At 46.2% G+C, this 20,250-nt stretch overlaps 1 protein-coding gene across 1 annotated transcript in view; it reads left to right on the top strand.

The window, feature by feature from the left end:
- Positions 1-5,875: 5,875 nt before the first annotated feature.
- The window catches only part of MICAL1 (microtubule associated monooxygenase, calponin and LIM domain containing 1), a 45,170-nt gene continuing 30,795 nt past the window's right edge, over positions 5,876-20,250 (top strand). The window contains exon 1 of the mRNA XM_048496368.1: positions 5,876-6,322. The gene's annotated coding sequence lies outside the window, so the exon portion shown is untranslated. The remainder of the gene's footprint in view (positions 6,323-20,250) is intronic.

A 20,250-nucleotide genomic window follows, 5' to 3' on the forward strand; every position in this document is an offset into this window, starting at 1 on the left:
TGGGCAGCGCCCCTCCCCCTTCCCCACCATGACCAAACACCATCACATTATAGAACATGCCCCAACACATGAATCTGAACACACCCAGTGCTCCCTAGTTTAAACAACATTGAAAGTGATGCTATTTTTGAAGGGGGGGGAATCCACCCTGAAACAGCATCACTTTTAATGTTGTTTAAACTAGAGAGCCCAGATTCTCCTTTTAAATTCACCTTAAAGAGAGACTCTGGGCTCTCTAGTTTAAACAACATTGAAAGTGATGCTGTTTCAGGGTAGATTTCCCACCCATCCACCCCAAACAGCACCATTGTCAAAGTTGGTTGTTGTGGGTTTTCTAAGCTGCATCCGGCTGTGGTCTGGTAGATCTTGTGGCTGGTATCTTCAGAGGTGTATCACAGAGTGGCTGGTATCTTCAGAGGTGTATCACAGAGAGAAGTCTGTTATACACTGTGTCCAGACTTCTCTTATAACAGACTTCTCCCTGTGATACACCTCTGAAGATGCCAGCCACAGAGGCAGGTGAAACGTTAGGAACAAGATCTACCAGACCATGGCCACACAGCCTGTAAAACCCACAACAATCAGTTGAATCTGGTTGTGAAAGCCTTCAACAATACTTTCAATGTTTTTTTTAATCTAGGGAGCCCAGATTCTCCCTTTAAATCCACTCCAAAGGGGGTGGATTTAAAGAGAGAATCCGGGGAAAATTTGAGGGTGCTTGTCAGGAGAGCAATGTTTAAGATAACAGTACCAAAATTTTAGGCTATCTTTAGGAGACTATCCTGATTATACCACCCAGGTTTAGTGAAGTTTGGTTCAGGGGGTCCAAAGTTATGGACCTTCAAAAGGGTAGCCCCATCTACCATTATCTCCCATTGGAAACAATGGGGGATGGAGCACTCCTTTTGGGGGTCCATAACTTTGGACCCCCTGAACCAACCTTCACCAAACCTGGGTGGTATCAGAAGGAGACTATCCTTATGATACCACCTAGGTTTAGTGAAGTTTGATTCAGAGGGTCCAAAGTTATGGACCCTCAAAATGATAGCCCCATCTGCTATTAGCTCCCATTGGAAACAATGGAGGATGGGGTCACCCCCTTTGGGGGTCCATAACTTTGGACCCCCTGAACCAAACTTCACCAAACTTGGCTGATATCATCAGGAGAGTCACCTGACGATAGCCTGAAATTTTGGTGTCACTAGCCTAAAAACTGTGCCTCCTGCAGACCAAAATTGGAAAAAACAGTAAAAAATACAGAAAGCTTCAAACGAACCTGCAATTTTTCCGCCCACCACAAGGTGGCGCCCGGGGCGCTTGTCCCCGGATGTCCCCATGGTAGCTACGCCTGTGCGCACGAGCTGTGTCCCGTTTAAGGCGGATGCTGTAATGGGCGAAGCCTTTCAAGGCATTGGCACACATAATCAGAAGGAGAAAAACTTTAATTGAAGCACAAGAGCATAGCTTAGAAGCAATGGAAAAATCCCCCCTATGAGGGGAAAACTTTAGGGGTCTCTTGAAAGGGGGCAAGACATACAGAACATACATAGGCATACAGAGCACATATAAGGTAACGAGGAGGATTGCAACTCTGATTTGAGATTTTGCTCTCTCTGAGGTGCTGACGATTTTGCTGCCACTGGGAGCTTTGAGCTTAGGGCTTTGCACAGGCTCAGAGGCTATGAGATCTGGTTTGAACCTTACAGCTGGAGAGGGCCAAGGGGGCTTCTTCTTCACGAAGGACTTTTGGCTTAAGGCCATTGTGCGAGCATCTTCCCCTTTCCATGCCTCATTGTCCCGTAGATTGGCTATGGGGCATTCTGAGGAGGGTTCAAAATGGCAGTCCTCTTGGATAATGAGACGGACTGGGCATAGTGCCAGAATGTTGGCGTTCTCTTCCGTCAGCATTTCCTTCTGTTGCAATTCAGTGACTGTGGACTCTGCAGAGATTTTGAAATGCGTGCCACTCTGGGGCACTGGCGGAGGCATGGTGACTTTGGAAGTAGAAGGGGTTAGCAGAGCAGGAAGTACAGACGTAGGGAGGGAGCAAGCTGGCAAGACCAGCCCAATGGTCTCCGTGGGGATGGGATCACTATACTGAGCTGGGGCAGCGAAGATCTCATGGGGGAGCTCCGGGGGAAGGGTTTGAGGTGCGGATCTTGGTTCCGGGCTGGGGAGATGCCCGGGTGCGGGCCTCCCCAGCGGGCATTGGGAGCGCCCGGTCTTAGACTTTCCTGGGGGCCTTCGCCCTCTGGGGAGAGACCCTCCTCCGTCAGGGTTGTAGGCCCCCCCGCCGGGCAGCCTACAATTCCTCCGGAAATGTCCTGGTTTGCCGCAATTGAGACACTCGTCTCGGGGCTGTCTCATGGCAGCGGAGAGGGCGGCGGCTAGAAGGCTGGCTTGATGGGCGAAAGACCTGATATCCTGGCAAGCTTTGAGCATGTCGGCCAGCTCGGGGTTCCTTCCTAGGCCTGTGATCGCTTTGCGGCACTCAGCGGAGGCGTTCTCCTTGGCAAGGCGCTTAAGGAGTTCGCCCTGGGCCTCCTCGTTGTCAACCTGCCTCTTGAGGGCCTCCTGGAGCCTGTTCACAAACTCAGCATAGGGCTCTTGAGGCTTCTGCCGGGTGCTAGAAAAACTTTGGGTTGGCTGTCCGGTATTGGGGACTTTCAAAAACGCCTTGTAGGCGCATTCAGAGGCGACCGTAAGGGTGGCCACCGGCAGGACAATCTGATTGTTGGGGTTACTGAAGGCATCGAAGCCGTAAAGCTGTGCGGCGGTGTAGGCGCCGCCGGAGGCGGCTGCCCTGCTAAAGCATTGCTGGCGGAACTCGCTCTCCCAGATCACAAATTGTGCAGGGCTCAGGAGCATGTGGAAGGTGGTCTTCCAGTCGTCCGGAACCATTAAGTGATTCCTCGCGACCGCCTCTAGCATGCCTCTCACATAGGGGCTGGTGACTCCCACGTCCCGCATCGCTTTGCGGAGCTCAGTGAGGATGTTATAGCTTAAGGGGCGGTACTCGACAACCCGCCGAACGACGCCATCCTCCCCCTCGGTATCTGTGAAATGGACGGGGCACAATGCGAGAATATCGGCATCGTCTTCCGTCAGGGTTTCTTTCCTTTGCAGATCGTGGCTAATACGCTCTGCGAGAGTTTTGAAACCCGCGCCATTACGTGGCGCTGACGGAGGTGCGGTGGCTTTGGAAAATGAAGGCGGAGCAAGGGGAGGGGGCGGCTGAGCCGCGGGAGAATTTGAAATGGGCGAAGGAGCAAGGGGGGCAGAAGGAGGACAGGCGTCCAATTTAGCGGATAGAGAAAATTCCGGGGTTGAAATTGAAGGTGAAAGATCGAAAGGAGGGCGGCCTACAGCAAGGGAGCCATAGGTCTGCAGGCTGATGGCGACATAACATTGTCTCCACGTCAGTAGCAGTGACATCGGCGCGCGAGGCTCTGTGCGAAGAGTGCGCCCGATGTTTTCCCAGTCCTTAAGATTCAATGTCCCCCCCTCTGGGTACCATGGACACTGAGCTTCAATCTCCTCAACCAATTTGCGCAGCTCCCTTCTCTTTACGGGGACCCTGCCGCATTTCGCTAACGCTTTCAGCTCGTCAACGTGCTTGTCATAAGCCCTGCTTTTGCAAGCTCCCATACTCACCGGTGTTCCGTCGGACGAGAGAGTGTCCTAGGACGCGTGTCTCTGGATGCGCCGATCCAGAGGACAGGCGATACCGAAACGGTGGTCCCTGGATGCGCCGATCCAGCGGACTTCGGTATCGCGGCCCTTCCCCAGGCGACGGTGAGCAGGGTGGAGGTTCAAGGATTCCCGGGTTTCGGCACCAGCTTGTAGTCATCCCCGCAGGGTCGTCGCTAAGGAATAGGCGAGACGCGGAGGAGGTTTCATCTGGTGGAGAGCGTCAGCAACAGGAAGCGCGGGATTTCGTGATCCTGACAACTCTGCCCTGTGCTGGTCTCTGGCACCTTTTATTAGGGTTTCATTGTGGGCGTGTAAAGGAGGTGGGTAGGGAGATGAGCGGGAGACCGGGAGACCTGGAGATCATCATGTGATGCATGATCTCACCTGGCTACGTGCGGAGAGGAGCGTAAGCGTCTGAGCCTAATCCTCACCTGGGGGCAAGACCATTGTCCCTGCGCCCGGTGACTGAGCCAGACAGTTCATGACCCGTGACTCATAGGGGGATGAGGAGTGGGGGTGCGGTGCGACCAGAAGGCCGTAGGTCCGTTGGCGTCCCAACGTTCTACCACGGCGCTGCTGGGTCAGCAGTGCATTACTACAGAAGTTTGGATTTTTTGCCCCTATGTGCATCACTTTACATTTTGCTACATTGAACTGCATTTGCCATTTCTGAGCCCATTCACCTAATTTATCAAGATCCGCTTGGAGCTCTTCACAATCCTTTGTGGTTCTCACCACCCTACATAATTTGGTATCATCTGCAAACTTGGCCACCACGCTACCCACCCCTACTTCCAGGTCATTTATGAATAGGTTAAAGAGCACTGGTCCCAAAACGGATCCTTGGGGGACACCACTCCCGACATCTCTCCATTGTGAGAACTTCCCATTTACACCCACTCTTTGTTTCCTGTTTCTCAACCAGTTTTAAGAGATATAAAAGGATATCATTATGCCAGGGCCTTTGAGCTCCTTTCCTGAACAACTGAAAGATGTTGGAGAGGCAAAGGGGCGAGAATGGTGAGGACTTCCCCAAAATGGCTGCCTCAGGAACTGGAGTGGAACCCAAAGTACAGAGGAACCAAATTCAATACCTCCCTCCTTGCTTTGAGAAGGAATTGCACAGCAACCATCCTGAACACATGAAGCTGTTTCATTCAGAGTCCAACCACTGGCCTGTCAACATTAGCATGGTCTGTACTTTGACTGGAAGTAGAATCCCGCCATTAGGAGGACAAGGCTGGGGAAAGAGTGGGTGGGCTTTTGTCTCCCCTCATGGACCACTGTGCTCTAAGACTAGGATAAAGCTCCCTCACTGCTAGGAAGAAACCCACAGCAACAGTCCATCAGGCTGTTGGGGGAATGGATTCACTCGCTGGCCAGGGAAAACTTGGGTGCTGACCTGACCTCTTGATGTTCCAAGGGCTGTGACTGCAAAACTTGTTCATTCAAATGAAGGCAGCTGATAAGCCCTGCTTTATAGTGGCTTCAGCCACTTTCTGAAATGTGAGGTGGGTACCAGGGGAAGTAGTGGCAGGTTCCACGGCACTCATAGATGCCATGAGGAACCCTGATTTACACTGTCTGTATTGATTTTCATCTCTTTCTCTAACTTCTCATTTATCTTTTGCGCATATCAGAACATTCTGAGCAATTTTTCCACACTGATTCCAAACTCTTCTCCTTGAGCACTGGTGTTACAGAGTGACTAGAAATCAGGAAGTTCCCTCTTTGAATCTCACCTCTGTCATAACCACAAGTCGTCCCCCCCCCCCCGCATCTCTCCAACACCTTACAGAGTTGTTGTTCAGAATTACAAGACCATGAATGTGAAGTGCACCGAACACGTGAAAGCATAAGTGAGGCATGTGTGGAGTGAGGTCTCATAACTACTGTGGATGAGTCTGGCTTACTGGTCTGTGCCATTAAGTTTTGACTTCCGGTAGGCTAACTTTTCATCCTTCATTTTTGCGTTTTAAATTGATCTTACTTTAAAAAAACAAAAGCCCTTAGTTCGGCTTTCGGTTTTGTTGGGCTTTTCCGCCTGAAACCCCGTAATTCGGCTTTGGTGCAATATTCTTCCCTGGTGGTTGCAGTAAGGAATGAAGAGGAACTGCTATGAAGAGCTGACTGCAGCCCTGTTGTAACAGACTTCAGGCTGTTTTCATGTGCCCAATTTTCAAAGTGCCCGGCACGGAAGCCCCGCCCCCGGGCTGTGTGGCGCCTGCAGCAGTCTCCCCGCAGAGCCCCCGAGATTTCTCCTCCGCCCCACCGAACTTGGGGGGCGAGGAGTGCGGCAGAGTTGCCTTCTCCCTGCCCGAAGTGCCGAGCGGCTTGGCCTGAAGAGCGGCTGCTCCCCACGGAGAGCCAGAAGCTGTGGGGCAGCAGCAGCGGAAGGAGCGGGGCGCAGAGGCGGGGGGTGGAGGCAGCCGGCTGGCTGGCTGACGATGGGCTCTTCTTCGGTCGCCTCCAGCGGCGCGTTGAGCAGCTCCGCAGACGCGGAAAGACTCGGCCGCTTCTCGGCCACAAAGCCCGGCAGTAGGGAGAGCCCGGCAGAAAGCGCCGCCGCGCCACGTCTCCGCCCGACGCCCGTCCCGAGTTCGGACGAGCAGCAGCAGCAGCGCGACATGTAAGTGACTGCGGGCGGGCAAGCCATACGGCATCCTTGTCCAGGAGCCGGAGGGTGTCACTAAGAATGTGCAGAATGCACTCCTTCCTTTCTTCCTCCCGGGCTTTGTGACCGAATTATTTTATCTGTAAAAATGTACTGATTCCAGGCAGTGGAATTGCCTTGAGTGTGGGTGGGGGAAGCAGGTTTCAGGATCTAGTCTACAGGGAGAACGAGCACCCAGTTTTGTAGCCCCTTCTCCGGGGCGGGAGGTGGGCAAAGATTTAAAAGAGTAGTAGGCCCTTGGAGAGGAAGCCAAGAGGAAGACGCCTCGGAACCGCACTTGCGGTGACAACTTTGAGCCAGGAGCGCCCCCCCCCCCCCCGGGTAGCAAAGGCCGGCCAGAAGGATGACTTAAATGCTTTGGAAAGTAGGGGGGGAGGGGGGAATGGATGGAGGGTTGCTTGTTTGCCTGCTACTTGCGGTTGTGAAGATTTTAGCCTCTGGGCTAAAGAAGGATCCGCCCGCACCCGAGTCACAATAGGAGGGTCCCTCCTGGGGACACGACGGCTGCTGGTTTTCTGCGACTCAACTGCGCGGCTGATTGGAGCGGTCAAATGTCTTGGGCCAGCCCTATTGGCCTGGCTGCGGGGCTTGCCATGTGCGGGGGCGGGGGGGGGGGAGGCTTTTAAGCGAGCTCAACTTCTCTGTATCTTTTGTTTGGAAGTGGGCAGCTGATTCATACCCAAAACTCTTTCGTTCCTGTGACCTATGATGAGCAATATGAAGAGCGAGTGCCCTTGAGGATGTGCAAAGTTCTCACCATTGCGTCTTCGTTGCGGGAGAAGAGACTTTCAGCCCAACGTTGACTTCCATACGGACCTCATTGCAAACGTTTTATTTTTCACAAATTACCATTTGCTTACAGTTGCAAATATAATTTTTCCGGAAGAGCTTCTATTGGGGGGTGGGGGCGTTTTTAGGTACTTTCTCAATACTTCATCTCCAGAGAAGATGCTGCTGCGATTGAGTTTCTGCTCAAGGCACAAGAGTCTTATCAACAGTCTGGTGGCTTTATTTCTTTTCTGAAGGAAAAAATGTGCCTTTGAATTACTCCCTCATGAGCAAAGAGGCAGCTCCAGCATTTTCCATCCTGTTCCTCTACTGGTACTATTAACCCATCATCTCCCCCAATGTATAGTTACAAGCATGACCCTGGTTTGTTTTCTAGCAGCCATTTTGTCTGTTAGAAGTTGAGGGCATATCTGAGTTTCTGCAGATTGTGAAGCCACGCCAGCTTATGCTGAACTTTGCTCTGCAGCCTTGATAACATTACACCTGGGCTAAAGAAGCTGGCATTTCCTTATAACTTCCTCCTGGGTTATGGTAGCTTGTTGAACACTTTGTTGTGTTTAATGGTGAAGGTGCAATAAGGCTTATCTTCTCTGACTACTGCGTAGCTTGTTATTAATAGCCCCAGGAAACAAGGCCCCATGCTGCAGAAAGGAAGTGGGGCCCAGCAGAAGATGGTGGTGGAGGCGTAGCAAGAGCTAATGAAGTCTGTGACTAGTCTGGAAGTTCTTGCTCCTACTCAGTTGCATACAGATGAAGGAGAGATTAGTGTATATAGCATTTTGCAAGCCCTGCCCCCAAGTAAACATAGGAACAACTTCCTGGAGGGTGTCGATAAAGTGCAGTTCTGCAATATTAATGCTCTCCGCAAACTGGAGAGGTGCCTGTGGCTTTTGCTTTGTAATCCAGATGGGTCCCTTTTGTTTGTGGTAGCCAGGTGGCACACCTTTTCATGCAAAAAGTGAATGGAAAAGTCAGAAGAGATGGCTACAGGGCTTTCTTTGGGGTTCTCTGTCACCTGTATCTCCGGGTAGTTGACTTTCCTGGCATAGGCAGTTTGCTGTGCTAGCAGCAAAGACAATTAAACACGCACTCCTGTTAACCATCAGGGAATGGAGTGTGTGTGTCTGTAATGTCCTTGATGTTGCCAGCTGTGATACAAAACCAACTTGTCTACAGTCCAGTTCCCAGAAGAAACCCGTCATACAGGCGTTTTCATTGGGGCTAAGGATACAGAGAGCAAGTCAATCAGCACTTTCTCAGAGCCTTGGGCTTGGGGCTTCTCTGCTGCAGATGTGAAAACTGCCCGCTTCTGCCTTCCAGATTGATAACTAGACCCCAAAAGAGTCTGAAAGTTTGTGTCCAGATTAAAATATCCCAGTATTCTTATATACCCAGGGGTTCAATTTTCTGGTGTGTGTTTCCTTGTTTCTAAATTGAGCTGCAACTTATTCTTAAAAGGAACTTTCCCTTTTCTGAGCAGAACTGGAAGCTTCAGGAAGACCTGATCTCGGACTATGGTGGGTTTTTTGTTCATATATTGAGAGAGGCAGCAGAGAGCGCAATCTCTTGCCACCAGATCAGCTCCCACAGGAAATGGACTATTAAGGAACCCTTCTGAAGCTCAGTGCTTCCGTCATCTACTGGCCAGGAAGAAGAACTGTTTGGGGAAAACGTAGTAAACTAGTAAGTCTGATCTTTCCCTCAGCTAATTGCGTCATTGCCTTAGCAAGTATTGCTGAGAATGAGGTTGAGTGTCCTTCTGGTCTCTGGGATTTCTCTGGGAAAACACAACTTCCTCCTCCTGTGCATCACTACACTGTTCTTCTGTGACTATATTATACCTTGAAACCACATGCTTGGGTGCTCTACCAGTCCTGCTGCACAGAATGTTCATGTAATCTTTGTATTTTAATTGGTTACTCATCCTCTCTGATCTTCATTAATGCCCTGCTAGTTCATCAGTAGCTGGACTGGAGTTACTCATGCACAATATGTGTGCAGAGACTTTGTTTTTGCTACTTGCATCCAGTTTTTTCTTCTACCAACACATTGACCTTGGCAACAAGGTTATTCTCCCTTCCTGCCCCCACAACTTTCCTTCCATTAACAGTGGGGATATAGAATATGATACTGAGAGCTTTTACAAGATTTCACATTAAGGCTAAGCCACACATAGGGGAAACTGTCATTGATTCCACAGAAAAGCCCTGATTGAGCCTTGCTCAGGTTCTGGGTTTGCTTGCTGCATCAGCTTTGCCTTGTTGCACCACGTCATTTCATTCTTCAGAATGATCTGGGCTTCAGCACCTATATTCCTGACCCCATGACATTGGCAGAATGGAAGGGTCACTTCCAATGTTATTGGGTCAAACCTATTTTTTAAATCATCATGGGATATTTACTCAAAAGGAAGACAGTCCTGAATATCAGATGGCACTGCCCCCCCCCCCCACAAGTTAAAACATGTTTTTTTAAAAACTGGACAGAACTATAACTTGTATGCTAATGTAAAGTGACTCCCTTTTTATAGAATGCTGGGGGGAAAACTTAAGTCTTGCTTTGGAATAAATACTGTAGTTATTCTTGGTTATGCTAACCACTTGTCAGTGAGCTTGCTGTGTTTCCTCTGAGCAAAAGCAACATGACAGAATTTTCTCCATTGCAAAAGTAGAGTAGTGATGTGGAGTTTAAACTTACTTGGGATCTTAACCTTCTCTTGAATCCAGGGGAAGGTTGGTTGAGTAGATGTCCATAATCCGTGATGTCAGTTTCTTGATGTTTGTGGACCTACTGCCTTGTAAGGGCCACAGGGGAGTGAGCAGAGTGTGGATGTGGAAGATTTTTTCCTGTCCCCAGCTCCAGGAAAGCATCCTGCTCTGTGTTCGGCTTAATGCCCAGATGTATCGCGTGCCTTCCCTGTTGTCTTCTTCATCCAAGCAGCAAGGGGGTGTCACAAGTCTCTATACCCCTTCATCCTATATGAGAAACAAATGCAGTTCTTTGCACATGTGCTGGGTGAAATGGCTTGAAAGAATGGCATCCTTTTGTGTGGCTACTTTCAGCCGTGGATGAATGATTAATTATGCCTTTTACCACTCTCTCACATGGCATCCTGGATCAGTCCAGTGAGCTTCTTTCCATTTCAACTGCTCCTAGTGCCTAAAGATCTTGTTCCAATAAAGAAATTCTTGTTTACTCCATGATAATAGATGCATTTTGACATCTCTTAGGAGGATGTCATCAGGTTAGGAACAGTTTTTTTCAGGAAAGCCTGATATATGGAAATGATTCCTGGAGATGCGGTCGGTATATAGAAGGCTGATGGCAAGTCCAGGTTTACTGCTGCTGTTGCTCACCAGAGAAGCCTGACTGGACTTGTTACATTAAGCAACCAAGTAGAGCAAAAGGATATATGCAGAAACACTGCAGAACCTGGATACTTGCCTTTCCTTCTGACAAATCCTAGTTTTCAGAATGGGAGGGAGACTTCGAGAAAAGAAAAATGTTACCTTTCTCTGTCCATGTCTGGCTTACATATGAGCGTAGAATTGTAAGAGCCAAACTACTTCATTTTGCAATACAGTCCCAGAATGTGTTTGGAATCTATAGATGGGACTTTTGATAACCGAGACTTGAGTGGCCTGGTAAACAAGTTCAGACAATAGGGTGGAGGATTTTAGTCTCTGTTGCGCAGGTTCAAATGAATAATCATAATGGTGTAGCTGCTCTGAAAGTATGGTCTAGAAAGGAGGATCTATATCAGGGGTCCCCAAACTTTTTAAACAGGGGGCCAGTTCACTGTCCCTCAGACTGTTGGAGGGCCGGACTAAAAAAAACTATGAACAAATTCCTATGCACAAATGATTGTAAAATATTTGATTTCACCTTTCAGCCTTTCTGTCATGGTCTATTTTTAGAACAGTGACCAAAGTATGTCAAGTACAGGATGGGCTCCAAATATTGTTGGGGAGGCTGTGGAATACCTTCCCCTGTAAAAAAAAGCAGAACTTTCCCAATGAAGCATTCCATCTAACCCAGGATCAGGTATCTTCCTGGGTTCTTTCCTCCCTAGCAGCCAGCGAGCGATTCGCCAGCCTGGCTGATGCCAATGGGAGTGAGGCGGAACAGAAAGCCTGAGAGCAACACATGGAGTAGCCGAGAGGGAAGGGCAGAGCAGGCGTTGCCACGTGTAAGGTTTCCAACTCTGGGTCAGAAAATGCATGGAAATTTGGGGGTGCCATCATGTAACTGCAATCAACGGCCGTTGGGGCCGGTTCCTCCTCTCCCTCGAGCCCCCACTGCACATGAATGGAGCCATTGCTGCCATGCCTGGCGGGCCGGATAAATGCCTTCAGGGGGCCACATTTGGCCCCCGGGCCGTAGTTTGGGGACCCCTGATCTATATACAAATAGCAGCTTGGGAGAGGGAGAAAGTCTGAGAGTTGTTTTATTACTCTGCCACTGAAATCTTAAATGTCCTTAGCAAAGGCCTTCAAATTTTCCAGTCATTTGCATCTCTGGTTGTGTTAAAAGAAACAGTTGTAGCATGTCTTAAATCATAAACACACATATGCATAAGCATTTGAAAGTTATAGTCAAGAAGGCAGCATTGCTAGATGAAGAGCTACAAATCATCCTCCCATTAGATAGTCTGCTAAACTTTCTGTATGAGCTCTACTCGCTTTTTCTGAGCCCCCCTCCCCCGCCAATGGTTAGGATTGAGCTTCAGGAGAGTAATTAGAACTATAACAACCAATTATGAACACCCACGTGTGGGAACCTTTGCCCTAGTTTCATTAGGAGTTGTAATTGAGTGCGAAATGAAAAATCAATATGTTAATCACGTTGAGCTGCATTTAAGAACCTTTGGAAAGCTGCAGCATTTTCTGTATAATAAGAGTCCAGTGGCACTTTGGAGCCTGAAAACTTTATTTGACATAGGTGTTTGTAAGGGCTCATTGCATCTGATTCAGAGCTTACTTCATTAGTTTTGTATATATTAACGCTAGAAATTGGCCATTGCATTTAGAAATGGCTCTTGGTAACAGGTGTGTGTGGGGGGATCATAATATTGTTGATAAGTTTAAAGGATGGGGGTAGGGAGGAATTCAGTTAAAACATAATTCCTTCCACTGTGTATTATGTGCACAGAGACCCCAACCCATGTGTGCTAAACCGGCACAACAGGCAAACTGTGAGGGGCAGCCCAAGGCCAAGTAACAGGATCACTCAAACAAGCCAGAGCACCATTGCTCTTGTGATTATGCATCTCCAGAGAGATGACATGGGAATGGGATGTCAACACAGTTACTGTGCATTACAAAGGTAGTGAGGGGTGGCATTGTGGTGATTTACCTAGCAGCAGGAAGTCTAGCCTCACAGGGACAGAGACAATTGTAGAACTAGGGAGCAGGGTGTGTTGCTCACCCTAGGAAAGGAGCAGATGGAGGACTGAGAATTCTCTGCTCTCATCAACCATCCAGCTGCTGGTCCTGTTACGGTTCCTATTCTTGACTCTGTAGTTTTGTTGCCCAAAATCTTGGCCTTGATACTGGTGAGGTCACAACTTTGGATCTTGCTCTTCCTGCCGTTTAACTCTGATGTCACATGACTGTCTCTCTAGTATTATGTGATCTCATGTCACACATTTGCTGCTCAGTGGATCCAATGTGGCCCCATGAGACTTCAGTGTGATTTCCCAGGTCTGGATATGTTAAAGACCACTGACCTGGCTTAACATTGCATAATCTTTGATAATTTTAAAAAGGAACTGACCAAGTGGACTCATCTTTGACAACTAGCAGGATGTTGTATTTATTAAGTGTATACAAATGTGAACTAGCAGGCCAGTTATGTATGCAGTGCTTACCTCACAGCTGTTTGCTTCACAGTGGGTTTTTCCCCACTGTTTTTTGTTTAAAAGGGAAAAGCTGATTGTGAAGTGTCTGCAGCTGAACTGATCCACCATTTGGCTTGTCCCCATTTCCTTGTTTAATCTGTGTGGGAGGAACTGCTCCAGTGTGGGTAGGGAAAGCTGGGAGGAGTGAGAAGGGCCGAAGACAGAGAAACACATGTTGATTCCCTTCACTTTCCCTGAAAAGTCACATTTTGAGAGCTTTCGGAAACCGTGGACATTCTCAGATCTGAGAGAGTGGTGAGTTCCCGAGAGGGGGAAATGTGTGCGTAACCAACCAAGAGTCCAACCTGGAGGGAATGTATGCTCAATGTGAAGGAGATCACAAGTACACAAAAGCTCTTACAGTGAGCTATGAAACACTTTTGATTTTGTTTTGTCCATTTTGTTGGTGATCATAGGAAAATCAAAACTTAGGTACAGCTATCTCCTGACATCACTGTACTATTTCCCATAGTTCTGCTCACATACATAAACAGCACAAGATAAGCGGCTTCCTAGAATTGAGCACTGGTTGAAGTGAGCTGATTTCTGAGAATGGCTATTACTTCAGAGAGCCCTTTCGTGTTCCTGTCTTTTCAACATCATATGTCTTGGTCTGAACTAACTGCATATAAGCCAAGCAGGAGGGATTTGGTTGAAGAAGGTGTGAATTGGCTTGAAGTGCTTTTGAACTGTACTGAAGTTGATTATATCTGTAAGGGAGCCCGATTGGAAGACACCCTGATTCACATCTGAGTGACACACTGACTACTGTATGCTGAATAGGAGATGAGCCAGAGATTCCACTGTAGGAAATGTGAGTCGCAACAATTATGTGTTTATGTTGGCTATATAACATGAAAATTCTATTCAGAAAGATGCTATAACTGAAAGATGTACTTACTGCCTGTATTTGTCCCTCTTTAGAATTCCCTGGGTACAGAGGTTTCCTTTGTGTGATGATATTTTTACTGTTTGGTATCTAAGGCACTGGGCTGGCATTTGGGGGAGCATCAGTTCAGTCTTTTGTTTGCTCTGTCAAGGGGCATGTTTTCAAGATCACAACCTTAATTAACTTAACCTTTAGACACTTCATTCATTTTGTCCTCACTATTAGAGAGTTTGAGGAGTGTAATGGGGTGGTTTCCCCTGCTTTTCAAGGCACATTCATACGTGAAAAAGGGAGCCTAATTTGCAGTTATGAGTATGCAGTCTGGGGTTAGTTGTTGTTCCAAAGTGCAATCTTGTCCATGTGGTGTAAGTCTCTAAATATTTGGAAGGACTAAATAATATCTGTGTGATTTCCCCATGACTCAAAGGCAAAACAACTGGTTGCCAAAGTCCTCAGAGTATTGAAAGAAGCTCTATATAAGAAGAGTTGTTGTTGTTGTTGATGATGATGATGTTTGGATTTGTATCCCACCTTTCTGTGCTGTAAGGAGACTCAAGGTGGCTTACAAGCTCCTTTCCCTTCCTCTCCTCACAACAGACACCTTGTGAGGTAGGTGGGGCTGAGAGAGTTCCGAAGAACTGGGACTAGCGCAAGGTCACCCAGCAGGAATGTAGGAATGAGTGCAGAAACACCAGATAAGCCTCTGCCACTCAGGTGGAGGAGTGGGGAATCAAACCCAGTTTTCCAGATTAGAATCCACCTGCTCTTAACCACTATCCCACGCTGGGAGAGGTAATCCAGAGACTTGGGCTTTGTTGTCATCAACAGCCAGTTCTACTTCAGATTTCTGTCTAATCTAATGGGAAAATATCAGTGATGAGCTGGATAAAGGCAAACCCGGTGAAACTTTGGGTTAATCCTTACTGGGGTATTCTTCACTTCTGTTCTGACTTTAGCAGCATGCAGAATTACAATCCATGTATTAGTGGGTCCACATATTGGTGGATATAGGGCTTCTGAAATCATTTAGTTTTAGATTTTCCCCATCCACCCAGGGGGTTCTGTTCTGTTACAATCATGAATCCAATGTGCTCCCTTCTGTTTACTGACATTAGTGGAAATCTATTTATTTTGCCCTGCCCCCCTTTTGAACTGATGGTTGATATAATTTCACAACATCAACTCCAGAAATTCTGGCAACTTGCAGTAGTGTAATAATGGTGTAATAGTGCCAATGCCTTAAAAAATGGCAACTGCAGAAAGCAGTTCAGAAGATGACAGTTGGAACTATGTTTTCCAACATATACCAAATGCACATTATTCTAGAAACACAGCAGAAAGACTTGCCTATACCAGAGACACTACTTCTATTCCATGCAAAATCAAGAGGGAAGAAATTAGATCTTGGGGGTGGAGGGAAGGGACCAGGATCATAACAAGAGAATAATGGGGGAACAGTGGATTGATGCAGATGTAACTGCTTGTTACAAATGATGGTAAATGTGCTAGATTTGAAAAGTGATGATACCTCCTTAATCCAATCAAGATTAAGATGCTTTTGGTTGGAAACATGATTGGTCTGGGGTTGGGTACCTTGATAGGATGAGGGCTGCAGCTTGGGAGTTCTCAAAACATTACTGCTTCTGGGTAGTCAGGTTGTGCCTGTTGTGAAGGGTGCCTTTTGTTAGCTTCAGTGAATTCTTGAACCATGACGCTTCCTAAAAAGGAAGGATCTGTTCCTGATTACTTATGCCAATGACATAGGTTAGTTTCTAAGTCCAGTACCGATCTTTAAACTCCTAAATAGTCTGGAACTAAGATGCCATAAGGATTTCACTCTTCCAATATAGATTACTTGAAAACTGAAATCGAAGATCCTTGTTCTTATCATCATCATGACTGCGGAATGCACTCTCAAAATAGGTATGAATGGCTATAATCAAGCCATTTATATATTACTTGGGAGTTAGGCAGTTTAGACCATTTTTCTTTATCTGGAAGGAGAGGACACATGGAAGGTAAACATCAGCACCACGCTGTATCTTGCTGCTGATAATGACATCTGCTCATTGAATCCTGTATTCCAAATGATATTCTACTTCAGGGATCCCCAAACCTTTTGATCCTGCAGGCACCTTTGGAATTTTGACACAACATGGTGGGCATAGTGACAAAATGGATGTCATAAAATGGCTACCATAGGAGGCAGAGCCAGCCACAAAATGGCTGCCACAACTTACCTTCAGTCACACACTAAGAGCCTTGTGCTGCAGTGACAATATTTTTAAAAGCTATATTTTAAAAAGCCAATCAACTTTTCCGTGCCCAATGAGGAGACTTGCTCAGAAAAGCCCAGTCTGACATCACCTTTCCAGAAGCACTTGGCAGGCACCAGAAAAAGTGCTGCCAGGCACCATGGTGTCTGTGAACACAACATTGGGGATCCCTGCTCCGCTAAATATACTGAACAAGGAGATAGTGGGATCTCCACTTCCTTCTCTTTATCCTTTCTTGGTGCAAGTTTGCAGAGAATTAACCCACTTTGCCAGATCTGTCTGTCAATAGCACAAGCAGTTTTTTCACTGATTAAGTGGCTGGTTGCTTCCAGAGTGGAATTAATCAGCATTCTTGTTTCTGCTGATCTCTGCTTTTTTATCTGGAAACAGAGTTTCTTGTATCACTGCTGGAAAAAATGGATTTTGAGATGTCCTTGATACTTTCAGTGTTTTGCTGCAGGGCTATTAAGATACATACTACGATGAATGTGTGTGCCCCCCCATCTCTGCAGCAACATCTAATGTAGTCATATTAATTCTTATTTCTTAAGCACCTAAGATGCACAAAGTGGCATAAATATGAAACAGATTGTGAAGTCATAGAGTTCTGAGCATACGTTTTTAAAACGATGCGAAGAAAAGGAAAGAGTAAAAGCAGGAAGATGTATATTACTGATGTCATATAGTAAAAAATTTCCCTGGCCTTTGCTATGCTTAACTGGCTGCCATCAAAGGTGGGAGACAGGCAAATGTCTTCTGTAACTAAATTCTATCAAAGAGATGAAGGGCAGTGGGCATGTGGGCACTGCGGTATAATTTGGGCCTGACTCTTAGGCGGATTCCGCATGGGCCAAAAACAGCGGTGTGAAAAAGGTGTGAAAATGATGTAAACCCTTTTACACCGTTTTAAACCCATTTACGCCATTTTTGCACTGTTTTCATACCGGTGTTTTTGACCCATGTGGAATCTGCCTTAGACTTTATCACATTGGCTCTATTTACATGAAACTGCTGGGTGAGGTCATCTGGAGATTTGGACTGGGTCGTCACCAGTATGTGGAGGACATGTTCCTCTATCTTGTGCTTCTGGCTGGTCCCAGGGATAGTGTAGATACCTTGAACTGCTGACTGTAGGTAGTTGGGAGTAGATTTGGACTAATATACTGAAATTTAATCCTGATGAAACAGGTGCTATTGGTGAGCAGTCTGATCAAGAATTTAATGTATCACCAGTTCTGGAGGGGGTTGAACTTATCTTGAAGGGACAGGTTTATAATTTGTGGGTGCTCTTGGATTATTACTGGAGCAATCTTACATTTTTTCCACTAGAGGAGGAAGATATATTCCTGGTGCAACTCAGGCATTCAGTTCCAAAATAGGCCTTTTCCACATGCACAGCTTAACACAGATTTTTGCCAGAGGTCAAACCTTGTGTCTTGGAAATGTTTCCTGTGAAATCATTATGTACACCTTCAGCGCCCCTGTCGTTTTTCTCCTTGTCTCTTCAGTTGCATTTATTCCACATGCTGCAATTGAAAACATAGTTTCTGATGGTGGTGGAATGTCATCTGCGATGCAGAAGTGCAATCCTTCCCCCCCCCTTTTTTTTCTTTTGTGCAGGTGCTCTAGCATTACTAGACAATTACATTTTGAAATGGCAGTTCAAAAAATGACTCAGCCTCCATTTCTGCCACTGAGAACTACCTACACAAAATAGAAGTAAAAAAAACCCTGTTGAAGCGGGCTCAATTACCTGAAGGAACAGAAGCAAATACCCCCTCCTCCTCCTCCCCCACATTTTTTGGCCAAATCAGAGTTGTAGTAAGGCACAATCATTACTGTGGCAGTCTCTTGTTAATTTCACTCACTCCTAACTGTGGATAAAGTGTATCTTTGCCTTCATGTTACAACACAAATTCTATGTGAGATTGACAAAGCTGGTCCAATTGCCCCACTTCTTATCTTTGCTTCAATGTTACATTGCTAATTCAAAATTACAAAGAGAAAAAAATGAATCCTTTTAATTAAAAATGGAAGATTAGAGGGAGGATAAAATGGCTGAAGGGAAACTTGGGCAACTGCTTGGGGGCATGGATAAACACCAGAAGTTTTGTGGGGCAGAGAAATGAAGATTGTTTTAACATGATCACATGCTCAAGAGAAGCTGGCTTGGAAATGGATAGAAAAAACATCACGATAACAGCACTCAGGAAAACAGCAGAAGAAAAATATTGAACAAAACTAGCTTGGCGAAAATTGCAGCAAAGCTGGGGAAACACAAACAGTAGATAACCAGCTGATAACATTGTGTGGATGTTCCTCAAAAAACAAGCAAAAAGTCCCACCAGTTCTCCGGTTTGGATGCCATATTGGAGCAAAACCTACCTGTGGAAGCTGCCTCTTCTGTCAAAAGACTCTATCCTGTGTTGACAGTTGCAGTGTTTCACTGCAGCAATGGATACTTGTGGGAGTACCAACAGATCTAAGCAGCATGGAAGCGTAAGCTCCACAGAACTATTCAGCAATAATAAAGTTTTTGTTGGTGTTTTGGTGTTTTGAAGGAACAGTACAGAGCAAGTGAGACTAGATCCATTTGTGTTCAAAATGTAGGATGCAGGCTTTCAAACTTCAGCTTGAGAAGAGGCTTACTCTTTTTATGTCTCAAGGAGTTCAAATGGAGGGAAGGTCTTTGGATGGTCTTCTTAGATTCACAGGGAATCTCCAGATCAGTGTTAGTTGCTAAACCAGGTTTGTTCTGTTGGTTCTGCCCACACCTATCTAATTTACAAGTGAAATATACCCAGAATGCCTCTTGTTCAGCATGAGTCCTACAATCAAGGCCAGCAGAATAAAGCTTGACCATACATGGAGAGATTAGTTATCTCCTGCTATTGCCAATTATGAATTCACTTCATGAAGACTGGCTTCCTGCTGAAGTTGATGCTGGCACAAGCTAGCCTAACCCAAATATTAGAACCTTCATGCTTAGTTTTTTTTCTTTATTCTTTCTTTTTAAAAATCTTATAGATCTTGTTTGTCTGCTGATAGGGATTTAGGATTTATAAAACTATTCCTCTACTACATTTAAACTCTGAAGCAATTTCTAGTGTTGTATAATCAAATGTTTCCCACACATTAAGCACAAATAACCAAAACGCAGATTTTCGTACAAGAAAATTCCTGACATGAAAAGACTATATGGTTGCCAATTCTTCAAATAGTACACATTGTTCATGTTTTATATCTACCTCAGATTGTCTGGGCAGCTAGAGTCAGAAGAGGAAGTGAGAAGGAAGGCAGGTGTGAGGTAACAGTCTTTCTTTTTTGCTAGAGGGGAATACCTGTGTGACATGTGTGGAACTTGTCAGAGCAGTTTCTCTGTTAAGTGGCAGATTGCACAAGGTAAGCCACCACAAGGGTTGCATAGTAGCTGCTAATCCTGAAAGGAAATGTGAGTGAAATTTACTTCATGTGTTTGTGTGTTTCTGACATAATGTGGGAAGAGGCACATTGCACATTTCCTCTGTGGGGAAATGCATATGCTTCTGACAGGTAGGCAACTCATGCTTCATACTTTGGGAGGCACTGAGGAGTTCCTCCTTCATAAGCTTATTTCATAAATGCATACAAGAGGCAAGATTATTGGGCATTGTTATGATCTGAGACACTTAGCTTGAGATTCTGGCCAAGCTGGTACAGAGCTGCTTTCTAAATCACAGGAACTCAAGGGACCTGCCTGACTCTGCAGTGAGCAATGCATACCTGAGCAATATTTTCCAACCTGGAATCCTTATACAGCTCAGTTACTGAGCCAAGCATGAACTTTTACAGGGTGGATTTTTTTCATCTTTGTTGATTAAACAACTTGGCAATATTATATCATATATAGTGGGCATTTGAAGTTACTGCCATTTTTTGAATAAGATAGTCAAAGTCATTTCCAGGTAACCAGATAGGTGATTATGGCTGAATTTATATGACCTGTCTTCAACCAATTTTCTAGACAAATTCAGGATATACCCCAAAACAA

Source organism: Sphaerodactylus townsendi, linkage group LG05 (genome assembly GCF_021028975.2).
Source record: "Sphaerodactylus townsendi isolate TG3544 linkage group LG05, MPM_Stown_v2.3, whole genome shotgun sequence".
Classification (NCBI taxonomy): Eukaryota; Metazoa; Chordata; class Lepidosauria; order Squamata; family Sphaerodactylidae; genus Sphaerodactylus; species Sphaerodactylus townsendi.